This window comes from Lolium rigidum, chromosome 5, assembly GCF_022539505.1.
Source record: "Lolium rigidum isolate FL_2022 chromosome 5, APGP_CSIRO_Lrig_0.1, whole genome shotgun sequence".
NCBI classification, from domain to species: domain Eukaryota; kingdom Viridiplantae; phylum Streptophyta; class Magnoliopsida; order Poales; family Poaceae; genus Lolium; species Lolium rigidum.
The window spans coordinates 199277247-199296461 of NC_061512.1; positions in this window are offsets into that span (position 1 = coordinate 199277247).

Genomic DNA, 19215 nt, shown 5'->3' on the forward strand with positions numbered 1-19215 from the left:
TAGTTTTTAAGCTATTTGTCCCATGAGCTATATATTGCAAAGGTGAATGATGGAATTTTAAAGGTAGCACTCAAGCAATTTACTTTGGAATGGCGGAAAATACCATGTAGTAGGTAGGTATGGTGGACACAAATGGCATAGTGGTTGGCTCAAGTATTTTGGATGCATGAGAAGTATTCCCTCTCGATACAAGGTTTAGGCTAGCAAGGCTTATTTGAAACAAACACAAGGATGAACCGGTGCAGCAAAACTCACATAAAAGACATATTGAAAACATTATAAGACTCTACACCGTCTTCCTTGTTGTTCAAACTCAATACTAGAAATTATCTAGACCTTAGAGAAACCAAATATGCAAACCAAATTTTAGCATGCTCTATGTATTTCTTCATTAATGGGTGCAAAGCATATGATGCAAGAGCTTAACCATGAGCACAACAATTGCCAAGTATCACATTACCCAAGACATTTATAGCAATTACTACATGTATCATTTTCCAATTCCAACCATATAACAATTTAACGAAGAAGAAACTTCGCCATGAATACTATGAGTAGAAACTAAGGACATACTTGTCCATATGCTACAGCGGAGCGTGTCTCTCTCCCATAAAGTGAATGCTAGGATCCATTTTATTCAAAAAAAACAAAAAAACAAAAACAAACCGACGCTCCAAGCAAAGCACATAAGATGTGATGGAATAAAAATATAGTTTCAAGGGAGGAACCTGATAATGTTGTCGATGAAGAAGGGGATGCCTTGGGCATCCCCAAGCTTAGACGCTTGAGTCTTCTTGATATATGCAGGGGTAAACCACCGGGGCATCCCCAAGCTTAGAGCTTTCACTCTCCTTGATCATGTTGCATCATACTCCTCTCTTGATCCTTGAAAACTTCCTCCACACCAAACTTAGAACAACTCATTAGAGGGTTAGCGACAATAAAAATTAACATATTCAGAGTTGACACAATCATTCTTAACACTTCTGGACATTGCATAAATCTACTGGACATTAATGGATCAAAGAAATTCATCCAACATAGCAAAAGAGGCAATGCGAAATAAAATGCAGAATCTGTCAAAACAGAACAGTTCGTATTGACGAATTTTATCGAGGCACCAGACTTGCTCAAATGAAAATGCTCAAATTGAATGAAAGTTGCGTACGTATCTGAGGATCACTCACGTAAATTGGCATAATTTTCTGAGTTACCTACAGAGAATTTTGCCCAGATTCGTGACAGCAAAGAAATCTGTTTCTGCGCAGTAATCCAAATCTAGTATGAACTTTTATATCAACGACTTTACTTGGCACAACAAAACACTAAACTAAGATAAGGAGAGGTTGCTACAGTAGTAAACAACTTCCAAGACACAAAATAAAAACAAAGTACTGTAGGTAAAAATATGGGTTGTCTCCCATAAGCGCTTTTCTTAACGCCTTTCAGCTAGGCGCGTAAAGTGTGTATCAAGTATTATCAAGAGACGAAGTGTCAACATCATAATTTGTTCTCATAATAGAATCAAAAGGTAACTTCATTCTCTTTCTAGGGAAGTGTTCCATACCTTTCTTGAGAGGAAATTGATATTTTATATTACCTTCCTTCATATCAATGATAGCACCAACAGTTCGAAGAAAAGGTCTTCCCAATATAATGGGACAAGATGCATTGCATTCAATATCCAAGACAACAAAATCAACGGGGACAAGGTTATTGTTAACGGTAATGCGAACACTATCAACTTTCCCCAATGGTTTCTTTGTAGAATGATCAGCAAGATTAACATCCAAATAACAATTTTTCAGCGGTGGCAAGTCAAGCATATTATAAATTTTCTTAGGCATAACAGAAATACTTGCACCAAGATCACATAAGGCATTACAATCAAAATCTTTAACCTTCATCTTAATGATGAGCTCCCAACCATCCTCTAGCTTTTTAGGAATAGAGGCTTCGCGCTCTAGTTTCTCTTCTCTAGCTTTTATGAGAGCATTTGTAATATGTTGCGTGAAAGCCAAATTTATAGCACTAGCATTAGGACTTTTAGCAAGTTTTTGCAAGAACTTTATAACTTCAGAGATGTGGCAATCATCAAAATTCAAACCATTATAATCTAAAGCAATGGGATCATCATCCCCAATGTTGGAAAAAATTTCAGCAGCTTTATCACAGGTGCAGCTTCAGCAGCTTTAGCAGCTTTCGAGCAGTTCTCGCGCTTTGTATTAGAAGTGGAAACATTGCTAACACCAATTCTTTTATTATTAATAGTAGGAGGTGCAGCAACATGTGTAGCATTAGCATTACTAGTGGTGGTAATAGTCCAAACTTTAGCTACATTCTTCTCTTTAGCTAGTTTTTCATTTTCTTCTCTATCCCACCTAGCACGCAGTTCAGCCATTAATCTTATATTCTCATTAATTCTAACTTGGATGGCATTTTCTGTAGTAACAATTTTATTATGATGATTTTAATTAGGCATAACTTTCGATTTCAAAAGATCAACATCAGCAGCAAGACTATCGACTTTAGAAGCAAGTATATCAATTTTCCCAAGCTTTTCTTCAACAGATTTATTAAAGGCAGTTTGTGTACTAATAAATTCTTTAAGCATAGCTTCAAGTCCAGGGGGTGAACTCCTATTATTGTTGTAAGAATTCCCATAAGAATTACCATAGCCGTTGCCATTATTATAAGGATATGGCCTATAGTTGTTACTAGAATTGTTCCGGTAAGCATTGTTGTTAAAATTATTATTTTTAATGAAGTTTACATCAACATGTTCTTCTTGTGCAACCAATGAAGCTAATGGAACATTATTAGGATCAACATTTGTCCTATCATTCACAAGCATATACATAATAGCATCAATCTTATCACTCAAGGAAGAGGTTTCTTCGACAGAATTTACCTTCTTACCTTGTGGAGCTCTTTCTGTGTGCCATTCAGAGTAGTTGATCATCATATTATCAAGAAGCTTTGTTGCTTCACCAAGAGTGATGGACATAAAGGTACCTCCAGCAGCTGAATCCAATAAATTCCGCGAAGAAAAATTTAGTCCTCGCATAGAAGGTTTGGATGATCATCCAAGTAGTTAGTCCATGGGTTGGGCAATTTTTAACCGAGAGATTTCATTCTTTCCCAAGCTTGAGCAACATGTTCAGTATCTAATTGTTTAAAATTCATTATGCTACTCCTCAAAGATATAATTTTAGCAGGGGGATAATATCTACCAATAAAAGCATCCTTGCATTTAGTCCATGAATCAATACTATTCTTAGGCAGAGATAGCAACCAATCTTTAGCTCTTCCTCTTAATGAGAAAGGGAACAATTTTAATTTTATAATGTCACCATCTACATCTTTATATTTTTGCATTTCACATAGTTCAACAAAATTATTAAGATGGGCAGCAGCATCATCAGAACTAACACCGGAAAATTGCTCTCGCATAACAAGATTCAAGAAAGCAGGTTTAATTTCAAAGAATTCTCGTCGTAGTAGCAGGTGGAGCAATAGGTGTGCATAAGAAATCATTATTATTTGTGGTTGTGAAGTCACACAACTTAGTATTTTCAGGGTTGGCCATTTTAGCAACAAGTAAATAAAGCAAACTAGATAAAGTAAATGCAAGTAACTAATTTTTTTATGTTTTTGATATAGCAAACAAGATAACAAATAAAGTAAAACTAGCAACTAATTTTTTTGTATTTTGATTTAGTGCAGCAAACAAAGTAGTAAATAAAACTAAGCAAGACAAAAACAAAGTAAAGAGATTGAGAAGTGGAGACTCCCCTTGCAGCGTGTCTTGATCTCCCCGGCGACGGCGCCAGAAAAAGAGCTTGATGGCGTGTAACTCACACGTTCGTTGGGAACCCCAAGAGGAAGGTATGATGCGCACAGCAGTAAGTTTTCCCTCAGAAAGAAACCAAGGTTTATCGAACCAGGAGGAGCCAAGAAGCACGTTGAAAGTTGATGGCGGCGGGATATAGTGCGGCGCAACACCAGGGATTCCGGCGCCAACGTGGAACCTGCACAACACAACCAAAGTACTTTGCCCCAACGAAACAGTGAGGTTGTCAATCTCACCGGCTTGCTGTAACAAAGGATTAACCGTATTGTGTGGAAGATGATTGTTTGCGTGAAAACAAGTAGAACAAGTATTGCAGTAGATTGTATTTCAAGTATAGAGAATTGGACCGGGGTCCACAGCTCACTAGAGGTGTCTCTCCCATAAGATAAACAAGCATGTTGGGTGAACAAATTACAGTTGGGCAATTGACAAATAAAGAGGGCATGACCATGCACATACATATTATGATGAGTATAGTGAGATTTAATTGGGCATTACGACAAAGTACATAGACCGCCATCCAACTGCATCTATGCCTAAAAAGTCCACCTTCAGGTTATCATCCGAACCCCTTCCGCATTAAGTTGCAAAGCAATGCAGACAATTGCATTAAGTATGGTGCGTAATGTAATCAACAACTACATCCTTAGACATAGCATCAATGTTTTATCCCTAGTGGCAACAAGACAACACAACCTTAGAACTTTCGTCACTCGTCCCAGGTGTCAATGCGGCATGAACCCACTATCGAGCATAAATACTCCCTCTTGGAGTTACAAGCATCTACTTGGCCGGAGCATCTACTAGTAACGGAGAGCATGCAAGATCATAAACAACACATAGATATAACTTTGATAATCAACATAACAAGTATTCTCTATTCATCGGATCCCAACAAACGCAACATATAGAATTACAGTATAGATGATCTTAATCATGTTAGGCAGCTCACAAGATCCGACAATGATAGCACAATGGGGAGAAGACAACCATCTAGCTACCGCTATGGACCCATAGTCCAGGGGTAGACTACTCACACATCACTCCGGGAGGCGACCATGGCGGCGTAGAGTCCTCCGGGAGATGATTCCCCTCTCCGGCAGGTGCCGGAGGCGATCTCCTGGATCCCCCGAGATGGGATCGGCGGCGGCGTCTCCGGAAGGTTTTCCGTATCGTGGCTCTCGGTACCGGGGGTTTCGCAACGGAGGCTTTAAGTAGGCGGAAGGGCAGGTCGGAGGCGGCACGAGGGGCCCACACTACAGGCCGGCGCGGCCGGGGCTTGGGCCGCGCCGCCTCGTAGTCCGGCCACCTCGTGGCCCCACTTCGTCTCCTCTTCGGACTTCTCGGAAGCTTCGTGGCAAAATAGGACCCCGGGCGTTGATTTCGTCCAATTCCGAGAATATTTCGTTACTAGGATTTCTGAAACCAAAAACAGCAGAAAACAGAGAATCGGCACGTCGGCATCTTGTTAATAGGTTAGTTCCAGAAAATACACGAATATGACATAAAGTGTGCATAAAACATGTAGATAACATCAATAATGTGGCATGGAACATAAGAAATTATCGATACGTCGGAGACGTATCAGTTTGTTTACAATACCACGCGTGTATCAATGTTTCTGATTAATATAATTATAGCATGAGACGAAACTATTATGAATTATTGATATATAATAATAAACACTCTTTATTATTGCCTCTAGGCCACTATATCCAACAGTCTCCATGTGTGGTTTTTGTAATTAATAACAATCCCTATAAACTAATGTTTTCTTTGAGTTTTATATAAAATAATTTTCCATGGATAATGCCTCAAGACCATGTATTTGGTTCAAGGGTGGATGACATAAAGACAAAGATGTATGTTGAGTACTGCCAACAAGATTATTGATTTGAAGAGATGAGTTTAATATGATCAAGAAGAAGTTAAATAAGATGGAGTTCTTGTGTGGAATTTAAAGTAAGCCAATGTCTACCTTATGTGTTATGCCATGGAGGATTAATATCTTGAGATTTTTACTACAAGAGAAGAATTCAAGACATGGATCTAAGTTAGTTTCATGATAAACTCATAAGTTGAGCTATGATTGACCTAGATTTAGATCATGCAATCAAGTGAAGAATTTTTTTGTATAGCTCAAGAGATTTTGATAGAGAATCATAAGATACAAGGTTGAGCAAGTTGAAGATCAAAGGATGGATTTAAGTTGGTCAACACACAAAAGAATGTACCATGTGAGATAAAGTTATCTCATAGTATGGTAATTATTCCTTGTCAATTATAATTTGTGAACTAACCTATAATATATTTTCCTTGTGTTTTTTATGTGGTTAGGTTTATTTTCATGGGCTTGCATGAAAATGAGGATTTCATACAGACCATGAGAGTATGCCATAAAGTGGTGGTCATCAACAAGGTTTCAGAAGCACAAATTCAAGATGAGAATCTCAACAAGATAATATGCTTCAAGCGTGTCATCCATTTGGTGATAATGAACATGTGAAGATGTGTCTTAATAAAACTATCCCTTAGTGGTATATGGGAAAATTGTGAGCCTTCACCAAGCAACAATGATCAAGTGAAGCATTTCGGCTTAAAATAAAGCATAAAGCGTCATCATCAAGATCAAGCGGGATGCACAAGGAAAAGGTGTGGTATAACCTTGTTGCTAGGGTTTCCTTTTATATTGGACTCAAGGTTTTTGTTGGGACACTCGGTTACATGATAGATATCAAGAGGACCTTTCGGTTAAGTAACTTGATCACATCGTCTTAGGAAGCTCAATCATTTGCACACTTTGCATCTCCCTGTTTTGTTGATTCTTGGTGTTTATCTGTGTGAGGTTATTGAGCTTGTTCTAGATTTTCAAAAATCAATCCCAAGTTCATTGGAGAGAAAGTTCATATGCGTCTTCTATTGCATTTTCAAGTTCGGAGGTTTTACCGGTTATTTGTTCTGGGAGATTTCACACATACCCAACACTAGGTATATTCTATTTTAGTAATAATTGGTGTTTATATGCATGAATAGCCAGAGCTTATTGTTATCTTCATAATAAACCCAAGTTCACCAAAATCGAAGACCGGATGCAAAACATATTCCGTTTTCCATATGAGATTTTTTCTGTCGTGTGGCATTCAGATTTCAGAATCAATTCTGAATGTCTTGGAATTTTCCTAACAGAATCTGAAATGATTTCATACAAAAATAGGAGGTGCAAATCTCACCCAAAGTTTAACTCGGAATTCCAAACTGATTTTGGGTTGGCACGAAAACTTCTCTAACAGTCACTTTTCTTCAGGGGCTATAAAAGGGGCCTTGTTCCCCAAAGATTTTAACGTTCTTGAGCACCAAATAGACCTCCATTGTTGACATTCAAAGGCTTTCTTCCTCCCTATCCCTTCTCTCATTATTGCGTATTTGTAAGGGTTTTGAAAGAGATATCTGGCTTTACAACCTCCACCAATCAATTCGTCCTGAGGGGAGCCCATTGGATCAAGGTATTGGAGTCACTGGTTGACTTCTTCCCTTTCTCTTCCTATGCAATTCCTCCATAGCATTTGTTGCTTTTGATATGATTTGAGCGAGAAATATTTTTTACCTTTTTATTTGTTTATAAACATATCCCTAGAAGCATAAACGAATTGGTTAGCCATGTTTAAACTCTCATGGGTAAGTCGCATGGATAAAGCCATGTTTAAGCTCTCACTCAAACTTGTTTTCCTTTCTAATATTGGTAATAGTTGTATACATGTATAACCTCGAAGTCAAGTTCAAATTCTCATTAACTTGTGCAAAAACGAAGATTGTCTTCAACGGAGTGTGTCTTGATTTATATCATGTAAAATATCATTTGTTGGGGGTGTCTTGATTTATTCTATCTATACCGATTTTGTGTTAGCCAATAACTCTAGGTTTTTGTTTTCTTTCTCTCTTGTATTATGGTCTCTTTGATTTTCATGGTTCTAAAATGAATGAATAGAAAAACAATGCATGATTGCAATGCCATTCCCATTCCAATCTACAAGATTTCATGTGCGTCAAAGTTTGTTTGATTTCATCATAGGAAAAAAAGAGTGGATTTTGTACACACACGCATGGGTGTGGGTGTGTTCTGGACCGTCGATTTATTCCTTGAGATTCATGCTCGCCTTGGTAGATGCAACAAATTTTTATAAAGAGGTTTGAGTGGATTTTATATTTCCTACAAAATATAAAGAGGTTTGAATCAAGATAATTGTTTGAGTGGATTCTTATAAAGAGGTTTCCATCAATGAGCCTCTAGAAGAGGAGATTTTGACATTGCAATGTGACTGATGTGTTCACATGTGTCCTATGCCCTACTCATCAGATATATGATTGGATTCATCATTTCTTTGATTGCAGCTTTAGCTGAAGAATTTGGGCTTATTTGCAGCAGATGTTTATTAAAGCAAGGAAATCCCTCCAAGCCTTTTTCACATAGGTAGTCATTCTGGCCTGTTGGCATATATGGAAACAAAGAAATGGGGCAATCTTTGAGAACATCAGGCCATCCTTTGCTTCCTGGAGTTCATGAGGTCTCTTTGCATGTGCATAGAGTCAAGGGATAAACATGCTAATATCTTTAAATCATGGATTGACAACTTGCTGTAATTTTCTTTTTTCCTTTTTGTAAATAATTTTTCTGTACAGTTTGGAGAGTTTTAATAAATTGCTGTGGGGCTTTTGCCCCATAGTTTCTGGTCAAAAAATAGAAGACGAGCCTTTTCCGCCGTTTAACAGAAAAACATGATCAAACTTATTACTTTCATCTATTCAAACCAAACGGTTGTTCATGCAATATTCTTGTGTTTTGGCACTTGCGTTTTTGTCGAATCTACTTTTGGTTCCTATTCATTTGTTTTCCCTTCCCACTGCCAAAGACACTATACACATGTGGAAATAATTTGGAGTAGAACAATGCTTGGCCTTACCAGTACGTTATAACAAAAACTCCACTTGTGGAAATAATTTGGATTACATGCAGTGCTTCCTTTCGTTAACAAAATTATCGGGTGATCAACCTCTGCTATGATTATAAAATACAATAAAGTATTATTGTCCATGCCAACCAGCATGCGTATAAATATGGAGCAAAAGTCAGCTGCGACCCTACTCCAATAACGCATCGACAACAGTATTAGATTATATTATCGACGACAGGTGTATAGTAAAACAAAAATCCTTATAATTGGGAAGCATCATGATGTGTGTATACATGCACTGACTGTGATAGCTTCTGCAGCTTGACTAATTAACCATCTTCATCACGAAGGTACGTGCTGCAGAGACTAACAGCGTACGTACTTACACTGATCGATCTGTATGTATTTATTTTTCGACGATCATGCAAGCCAAGTTCCAAGAGGTACTTGCATGGCCCCATGCCGGCGCTTCTGATACCCTGAAATAACTTTCTCATTTCTCCCTTGTGCTAAACGAAAGGTGAAACTTTTTCTGTAATCGATCAGAGAGAATAGGTGCTGCAGAAGATGCAGTGAGAAAACGTCGTCCAGCGCATAAAGTTGCTGCGGCGTCCACCTCTTTTTTCTGTTGATTTTGACTATTTCGGCGACGACGCGACGGAACGGGGGCTGCCCGGAGATATTGTCGCAAAGTACCTAGTTAGTGGAGCTAGCCGGCCATTACCGACTAGGCGATGGATATATCTAGCTTTCATCTTCTCTGTGCTGCGTTTATAATCTCATGGTTCAGAGCGTAACGATTTATATTCCGTTGAGTTGTGAGTTCACACCCGTTGTTCTTCGTTGAATCGTCGGTACAGTTTTGGTACGGTCGATCTTTAGATGGATGATATTCCCAATCGAAAAAAAGAACTTTTGAAAAAATGAGCATGCCACATATGATGTTTAAGAACAGGTCCTAACAGGAAAATAAACAAAGAAAAAGGTTCCCTTGATATTTAGTGCGGTTATGTGTACATATCCGATTGGCTGCTCGTAGAACACATAGTTGGCAATTCACATAGTGCAGATTATTACTCCGGACATGCATGTGAAAACATTTTCAAGTTGTTTTTCTTTTAAGAAATGAGAGGGTCGGACAAGATCACTATCACTTTCTTCCTCCTCTTTTAGAAAACACTACTATCACTTTCTCAAACGAGACTAATTAATCTAAGTAACCCTCATACGCCGTGACAAATCTGTCAACATAGTGTTGTAATCGCTGTCATTGACAGCTTAACATAATTTCCACTATACCAATCTAACTCAAGTCAACATGCACGAAACTTGCTAGCACAACACAGCATACAGTACGGTAAAGCATCGAACAATCTGATTGCTGTCTTCCTTTTTGTTCATAGCTACCAGCTAGCTAGTAATATTGGACACTTCTTATATATGGTAAAAACAATTGTTGCTCCTGCCGCTACTATATATGCTATGGTAAAAGTAAAACCTCCACTTAATTCATTAGGCGATAAATTTGCAATATATACAGTATACTAGTATAATTGATTGGAAACTAGTTGTAGTTTCAGAAGTCTAGAATTTCACTGAAATTTCTCTGAAAGATGCCATGGAAAAACAAAAGCACTTTCAAGGCCAAAAAAGAAGCAATCAGCAAAATCTAAAACAAGGCCTCGCCCACACAAATGCAAGTGGCGCCGGTACTTTCACACCAATTTAACCCTCAAATGCAATAACACCAGATGAGAACACCCTGCGCTTTTCCCTGATGCCGTCCGGCACAAAAAGAGCCCCACATTGACCTGGTTTCCGGGCTTGAAACGGGAGAAAAAGTGGCACCGGAAAAAGGCAGAGATCATTGCCATCTTTCCACAAAGAATGTGGCCGGGACACCAGAATGCGAACGGTCGTGTTGATTAACTCAAAAGCGACAGTGTAAAGCAGCGACGACTTGGCCAAGGTGAAGGAAATGACAGGGGTAACTAAAGTGGCTGCAGATGTGGGTGTTTTTCACTCCTTGTCTTCGCATGGATCAGTGTTTGGGTTCTGGAATCCCATGTATGGTGGGCTTTACCATTGTTTATGCTGGAGCTATATGCATGGGACATACACGAACTTGTCCTCGACGTGCAAACACACCCAAATACTTGCAAAATGGGGGCAGGTGGTACACAAACTTGTAAGTCGGGTTCAAAAACACCCAGAACCAATCAGAACTTGCCATTTGGCTTGACACGCTGGCGAATGAACAAAGCTTCCGGGTTAAGCTTTTTTGTGAATCCCTCCCTGGATTTTCTTGACTTAATAAAATGGCCCCTATTTTTCACGGCCGGGCGGGAAGGGAATATACGAAGAATATTCGTTCCGAACCCTAGTTCCCAAATCGTTTTCTCCCCGAAGCGACGGCGGCACGGCGGACCGGTGACGGCGCTGGCGAGGCAGTTCCAGCAGCGGCGAGGCCGAATGGAGGAAGAAGCTGGAGCAGGCCCCCGGCGTGGCGTTTATCCCGGCGGAGCAAGCTCGAGCAATGGCGCGGGCGAACAGTGGTGAGTGATACGTCCAAAACGTATCTACTTTCCCGAACACTTTTGCTATTGTTTTGCCTCTAATTTGTGTATTTTGGATGCAACTAACACGGACTAACGCTGTTTTCGCGAGAACCGTTACAGTGTCTCGTTTTTGTGCGTGAAATCCAACTTTCGGAAAAATCCTCGGAATTTATGCGAAGGCCCTATTTTCCCGAATACCGACGGAGCCGAGAAGGACAATTAAGGTGGAGGCCCGAGGGCCCCACACCATAGGGCGGCGCGGCCCGGGGGGCCGCGCGGCCATGTGGTGTGGCCCCTCGGCCGGCCTCCGACGCCCTCCTTCGGACTATTTATCGGCCTCGACCTAAAACCGCACGGGGAGAAGTCGAAGTCGCCAGAAACCCTCCAGAACGCCGCCACATCGCGAAACTCCGTCGCGGGAGCCAGAAGTCTCCGTTCTGGCACTCCGCCGGGACGGGGAATTGGAGGAGATCATCGCCATCATCACCGCCAACGCCTCTACATCAACCAGCCATGTTTCCCTCATCCATGTGTGAGTAATTCCCCCGCTGTAGGCCGAAGGGGATGGTAGGGATTGGATGAGATTGGTCATGTAATAGCATAAGATTGTTAGGGCATAGTGCCTAGTGTCCGTAATTGGTACTTTGATGATATTGTTGCAACTTGTTATGCTTAATGCTTGTCACTAGGGCCCGAGTGCCATGATCTCAGATCTGAACATGTTATTGTTTCATCATGATATTCATTGTTTATGGTCTTACCCGCAAGTTGTATACACATGTCGCTGTCCGGAACCAATGGCCCCGAAGTGACGTAAATCGGGACAACCGGAGGGAATGGTAGCGATGTGAGAATCACATGTGTTCACGGAGTGTTAATGCTTTGCTCCGGTACTCTATTAAAAGGAGTACCTTAATATCCAGTAGTTTCCCTTGAGGCCCGGCTGCCACCGGCTGGTAGGACAAAAGATGTTGTGCAAGTTTCTCATTGCGAGCACGTACGACTATAATTGGAACACATGCCTATTGATTGCTTTGTACTGGGACACCGTTTTATTATTATCTGCAAATGCCCTGCTATGATTGTTACATGAGTTTCTCTCATCCATGCAACGCCCGTTCATCCGTCCCCGTGCCTACAGTATTTTAATCCTGCTGTTTACTAAAATCACTACTGCTGTCTTTGTTACTCTGCTGCTGTTATTTCACTACTGCTACTGCTATAAAACTGTTACTACTGATAAACTCTTGCGAGCAAGTCTGTTTCCCAGTGCAGCTGAATTGACAACTCCGCTGTTAAGGCTTCCAAGTGTTCTTTGTCTCCCCTTGTGTCGAATCAATAAATTGGGTTTTACTTCCCTCGAAGACTATTGCGATCCCCTATACTTGTGGGTCATCAAGACTATTTTCTGGCGCCGTTGCCGGGGAGCATAGCTTTATTTGGAAGTTCACTTGGATTGATATTGTTCGCTGCAAATTCTCCATCATGGGTAAACCTCGCGATACTAAGGTCGCCATATTACCATCCACTACAAGAAAAGGTACAACTCGAGTACCTCTCGCTGCTCTTGATTCACCATCTGTGATTGATAAACTTGTTTCACCGCCACATGCTTCACATGCGGGTACTTCTGCTGAATCTGAAAACTCTCATAATATTGATAATATTTCTGTTGTGCTTGATGATAGTGGTTCATTGGGATCCTTTCTAGATGCTACGATTGCTAGGTCTAGACAAATTGAAAATACCGAAACTCCTAATGCTACTACACCTGTTAATTCATCTGAACTTGATTATTTTAGTGATGATCCTGATGAAGATTATGTGGAGCTTAATGATGATTTTATTGAAAAATGCAATGCTACTACTGATGCAAGAAAAATTAAAAAGTTGCTTGCGTAACATGCTGTTAGATATAAACTGTCTCCTGATCCTAAGTTTGCCACATCTCCTATAAACATTAAGGATAAAGATTATGATTTTTCTCTTGATTTATCTCATATAGCTATTGTTGAGAAAACACCCTTTTGTGGTACTGAAAAAGAAAGTGTTGTTGAACACATGATTGAGTTATCTACTCTAAGTAGCTTGTTTTCTGATGATGTCAAGATGCGTACTTACTTTGTTGCTAAAATCTTTCCGTTCTCATTAAAGGATGACGCTAAAACTTGGTATAATAGTTTGCCACCTAATTCTATTAAAAGTCCAAAAGAATTGCTTGATGTTTTCTTCCGTAAATACTTTCCTCGCTAGTGCTCAACATATTGCTTTGCGAGAGAATCTATAATTTTGACCAGGGAGATGGAGAGAAATTGCCTGAGGCTTGGGCGAGATTTTGCTCTCTTATTAGAGCTCGGCCTGATCATGATTTGGAAAAGCATGATTTACTTGATATATTTTATAGTGGACTAACCATTGAGTCTAGAGCATACCTGGATAGTTGTGCTCGGTTGTGTTTTCGAGAAAAGAACTCCGGACGACGTCGAAGAATTATTGGCTAAAATAGGCCGGAATCATGATGATTGGACTACGCCCGAACCAACTCCAAAGCCAATATTAAAGAAGAGGGGTTTAATTAAATTGAATGATGAAGATATGAGGAAGCCAAGAAGTCTCTCAAAGAGAAAGGTATTAAATCTGAAGATGTGAAGAATCTTCCTCCCATAGGAGATATATGTGAGATAATTCCCCCTTCATCCATGATTGAGGTAAACTCCCTTCAACGCTTTACTAGGGAAGATATTCCGTATTCGAAACCTCCTGCACAATGCTTAGATGAGTTTGATAATTATATTGTTAAGCAAGAAAATTTTAATATGAGAGTAGAGAATCATTTAATGGAAAATTCTCGAGCTATTAGTGAATTGCATGATATTGTAGAAAGAACCTCCAATGATGTTAAGATGCTTGTTAAACATTTTCATATGGTTCAAACTCAAATTGATCAACTCACTAAAGTGCAAAATGACTTGTTAGGAAATAATTCTAAAGAAAAACATGCTTATGAAGTAACAACTAGAGGTGGTGTCTCTACCCGAGGATCCTCTATATCCTGAAGGGCATCCCAAAAGAATTGAACAAGATTCTCAACGCATTGAACCTAGTGCTCCTTCTAAGAAGAAAAAGAAGAAGAAACATAAAAATGTTGTAGAATCCTCTGAACATGTTAATGATCCTAATAGTATTTCTATTTCTGATGCTGAAACTGAAAGTGGTAATGAACATGATAAAGATAATGATAAGAATGATGCTTCTGATAAAGAAGAGGTAGAAGATGAACCTGAAAAGCATGCTAAAAATAAAAAGTACACTAAAGAAGATTTTATTGCTGAGAAACATGGTAATGAAAGAGAACCTTGGGTTCAAAAGCAAATGTCTTTTCCTGCTAAGAAACTGAAATCAAAGGAAGAAGAACACTATAATAAATTTTGTGATTGGATGAAACCTTTATTCTTGCAAATCCCTTTGACTGATGCTATTAAATTGCCTCCTTATTCAAAGTATATGAAAGATATTGTTACTAACAAAAGGAAAATCCCCAATGAGGAAATTTCCACTATGCTTGCTAATTACTCTTTCAATGGCAAAGTTCCGAAGAAGTTGGGCGACCCAGTATACCTACTATTCCTTGTTCTATTAAGAATAATTATGTTAAAAGCTGCTCTATGTGACTTGGGAGCCGGTGTTAGTGTTATGCCTTTTTCTCTTTATAAGAGACTTTACTTAGATAAGTTGATACCTACTGATATATCTTTGCAAATGGCTAATAAATCTACTGCTATTCCTGTTGGTATATGTGAGGATGTTCCTGTTCAAGTTACTACTAACTGCTTGATATTAACTGATTTTGTTGTGTTGGAAATGCCTGAAGATGATAATATGTCTATTATTCTTGGGAGACCCTTTCTTAACACCGCAGGGGCTGTTATTGATTGCAATAAAGGAAAGGTTACTTTTAATGTTGATGATAAGGAGCATACAGTTTATTTCCCCAAGAAGATTGATAAAGTATGTGGAGTCAATACTATTTTTAATGTGAGAACTATCAAAGTGGGAACTATTGATTGTCCTATATATGAGCCTAAGGAAGAATATCAAACTCTCGTGATTGGATCCATATCAATACAATTCAAGGTAACATGATTGATTTGAGGTTTATTTCTTCTTATGCTATGTAAAATTTATTTGGTGGCAAGACTTGATCAACCTTGTTAACGAATACTTTTTATATGCATAGAGGAGGTAAACAACATCTCTTTCTTCCTCCACTTGCTCTAGTTGCTGTAGCATTTTTAATTTGCAAAGTTCCTTAGATAATTGTAGATTCCAAAAAATTTCCTGGCCAGTAATAATAAACTAAATACCCAGAAATGTGCATTTTTCAAAGTTTTCAAAAATTCACAAAAATTATACCGTTGGTCCTATTTTTCGACGAGGCACCTGGGAGCACCGAGAGGATGACCTGTGGGGCACCACGAGGTGCCACACCACGGCCGGCGCGGCCAAGGAGGGGCGCGCCACCCCGTGGTGTGGGCCCCTCCTTGCCCCACTATCTCATCTCTTTCTCCCAGCATCTTCTCTCTCCCGAAAAAACTCGAACCAGCTTCCTCTCACTCGCGTTTTTGCTCAAGAACTCCAGATTTCTCGATCTCTTTGCTCAGCCCAGATTTCTGTCTGAAATTTGGCACATTTGCTCTTCGGTATGTGACTCCTCCGCCTATCCAAGTAGAATTTTGTTTGGTTGAGTATATCTTGAATATTTTGCTGCTGTAGGTAACATGTTTAGTGAGCTTGCATGCTTGTTCTAAGTTGTATAAACTAGTTTTGATGCATGATTAGTACTCTAGCAAGTTCCTATGGTAGTTTCCCTCAATTATATGTCACCAAATCAAATTTTATATCACTTGTTGAAAATTTCAGAGAAGAGATGAAGAAGTTCAACTTTGGAGAGTTGTTCAAGAAAGGAACAACCAGCACCGGGAGGCCTTCTAGGGCCGCCACCCGGCTTAGGCGATCATACAACGAGGATATCATCGCGCCTAGCTTCGCGCCCGAAGAGGACAACGGGGCTCCTAATGCTTCGTCTTTTCCATGCTATGATTTTCTGAGGAATGCAGGGATATTGGAGGATTTCTTCACCCTTGTCAACAGGGCGGGTTTAGCCACCTATGTGGGAGATGAAAGGGAGCAATACTACATGCTCACCAAAATCTTCGTCGAGAGCTTCAAGTTCCACAACAAGCAATATGAGCCGACAGTTGCATTTAAGATCTATGGTAATCCTGTTACTATGGAATTGGAAGATTTTTGTCGTGCATTGGATATTGCCCCTGTAGGTACAGCAAGTAGGATTGATGACAACCCCCGGGACTTGTTGGAGCTCTATCGAGGGATTACCGATGATGATTGTCGCACCATTCAGCGTGGCAAGATAAGGAATATTCAACTCCCCGCCATTAAGTATTTTGCATATTACATTGCTACTAGCATTCTTGGTAGGGAGAACACTAGCAATATTTCTAGTTACCATCTTGCTTTCTTGAATATTGCACTTACTGGTCGGACATCTTATCACCTTGGTTCTCTTATTGCTCGCCGCCTGTCTAATAGAGGGCCTATTTTTGGAGGAACTATTGCATCTGCGCGTTTTAACATATCTAAGGCTTCCTCTTGATCCTAATGATGTGCCATTGGCCCCTAGGAGACTCGATATTGCTGCTATGAAGAGTCATCATTTTGTTACCACTGATTCTAATTTAGATAATATGGTCTATAAAATGTTGTTTGCTGACGGGGATGAGAAGGAAATCCCTCTTCCCCAACCAGGTTTGTTCAGTATTGACAGGCAATCATGGTCGTGCACTAAGGAGGAGGTGGACGAACATATGAAGATACAAGACTTCCATCAGCAGCATGACTCCGAGGACGCCGAGGCCTCCCACGACTACACCGTCACGTATCCGGGTGCTTCCTCTAGCACATGCCCGGAATATGATCCATCTTCGTCGTACTACGGAGATACTACCTCATGGTCTCGATGGGGTTGAACTCCACTTAGGCCAAAAGCCTAAGCTTGGGGGGAGGTATACCGGCATCACTCATTCTTTGCATATTATGATTGCTGGATACTTGTACATATTTATTTTGTTCGTTTGAGTGGTTTTCTAATGAGAGGAAGATGATATTTGGGGAAGTGCTGCCTGAAAACAGATTCTGGACTGTTACTAGAAAAATTCGTGCGCACAGCCAGAACGTTATTTTGAGCTGCCAATTTTCGTGCAGGTTCCCCAGGTTGTTATCTAACTTTCATTAGTTGAACACTTTTCGAGCTGAGCAACGTAAGATTTTTGTAAAAATCGATTTCTGTACTGCTGTCAGGTTTTGGCAGATTTCTGCCATCTCGCTTTTCTGTATTTCTTTTAGTTTGCTATTTCTTGTTCTCGCTTTGTTTCTTTTCCAAAACACAAAAAGACCAAAAATATTTCTGTTGTTTCTCTTCATAATTTGTTTGCTTTGGTTTCTTGCATTTGTTTCGCTTTATTTGCTATTGCTAGTTTGCTATAAGAAAACCCAAAAAGATTTTGCTTTGTTTGTTTGTTTCCTTTTGTTCTTGTTCTCAAATTCGAAAACACCAAAAATATTTGCTGTTCTTCTTTGGTTTTGTAAAGTTCTTTATGAGTTAAATGGTCTTCGGTGGCTGGAGCGTGGTTTTCATTTCATATTATCCAAGCTACACAAGTGAAAAGGCAATAATGACGATCTACGACAATTGGATTGTGGTGAGAGGCTGGTATGAACTCTATTTATTTTCATTTTTGTACATATACTCATCCATGTGAGCATGCTTAGTTGGTTCATGTGAGGTATATGTTATTTGAGAAAGTCTAGTAGTTTATGATCTCTCATGTTTAGCTCCAATTTATTAATATGAGTAGCATGTCATAGATGTTTGCTTGCATTGTTTTATTCATAAGTAAGTATGGCATTGTGGTATCCTCCTCTGAATAATTCATTTATATCGACTTGGCACATGCTCACGCATGCATATGACTGAACAAAAAGTCAATTAAGCCTCGATGATCTATATTGCTTCGTAGTTCTTGTATCACTTTTATGCCTCCGTTAATTTATTTTGCCGCAAGCATGATTATGACAAGCATTCTTGCTCTCTTGATTTGTCGCTCCCTAGTCTATTGCTAGCCTTCACTTGTACTGAGCGGGAACGCTGCTCGTGCTTCCAAACACATGAAAACCAAGTTATTCCAGAGTGTCCACCATAAATACCTATGTATGGCATTTCAAACCATTCCAAGTAAATTCTCATGCGCTACCTTTAAAACCTTCAAAATGCTTCTCAATTTGTGTTTATGTTTCATAGCTCATGAGGAAGTATGTGGTGTTTAGCTTTCAACCTTGTCATTTACTTCTGACGGACTCTCATATGGACTAGTGGCACATCCGCTTATCCAATAATTTTGCAAAAAGAGATGGCAATGGGATTCCCAGTCCCGAATTAATTAACCTAAATAGACACTCCTCCATGGTTTGTGATTGTTGGACGGCACCCGAAGGATTCGGTTAGCCATGGCTTGTGTAAGCAAAGGTTGGGGGGAGTGTCATCATCATAATAAAACTAAAATAAAAAGGCACTCCTTCATGGTATGAGATTGTTGGCGAGCACCCGAGGATTCGGTTAGCCATGGTTTGTGTAAGAAAGGTTGGAAGGAGTGCCAAATAAATATGCAATAATTCATGGGAGCCGCTCTTGAGAGTCCGGTTGGCGAGGTAGTTAGTGTACCCATTACCATTCGTTGACAACAACAAACACCTCTCAAAATAATTTTACTCCTGATTT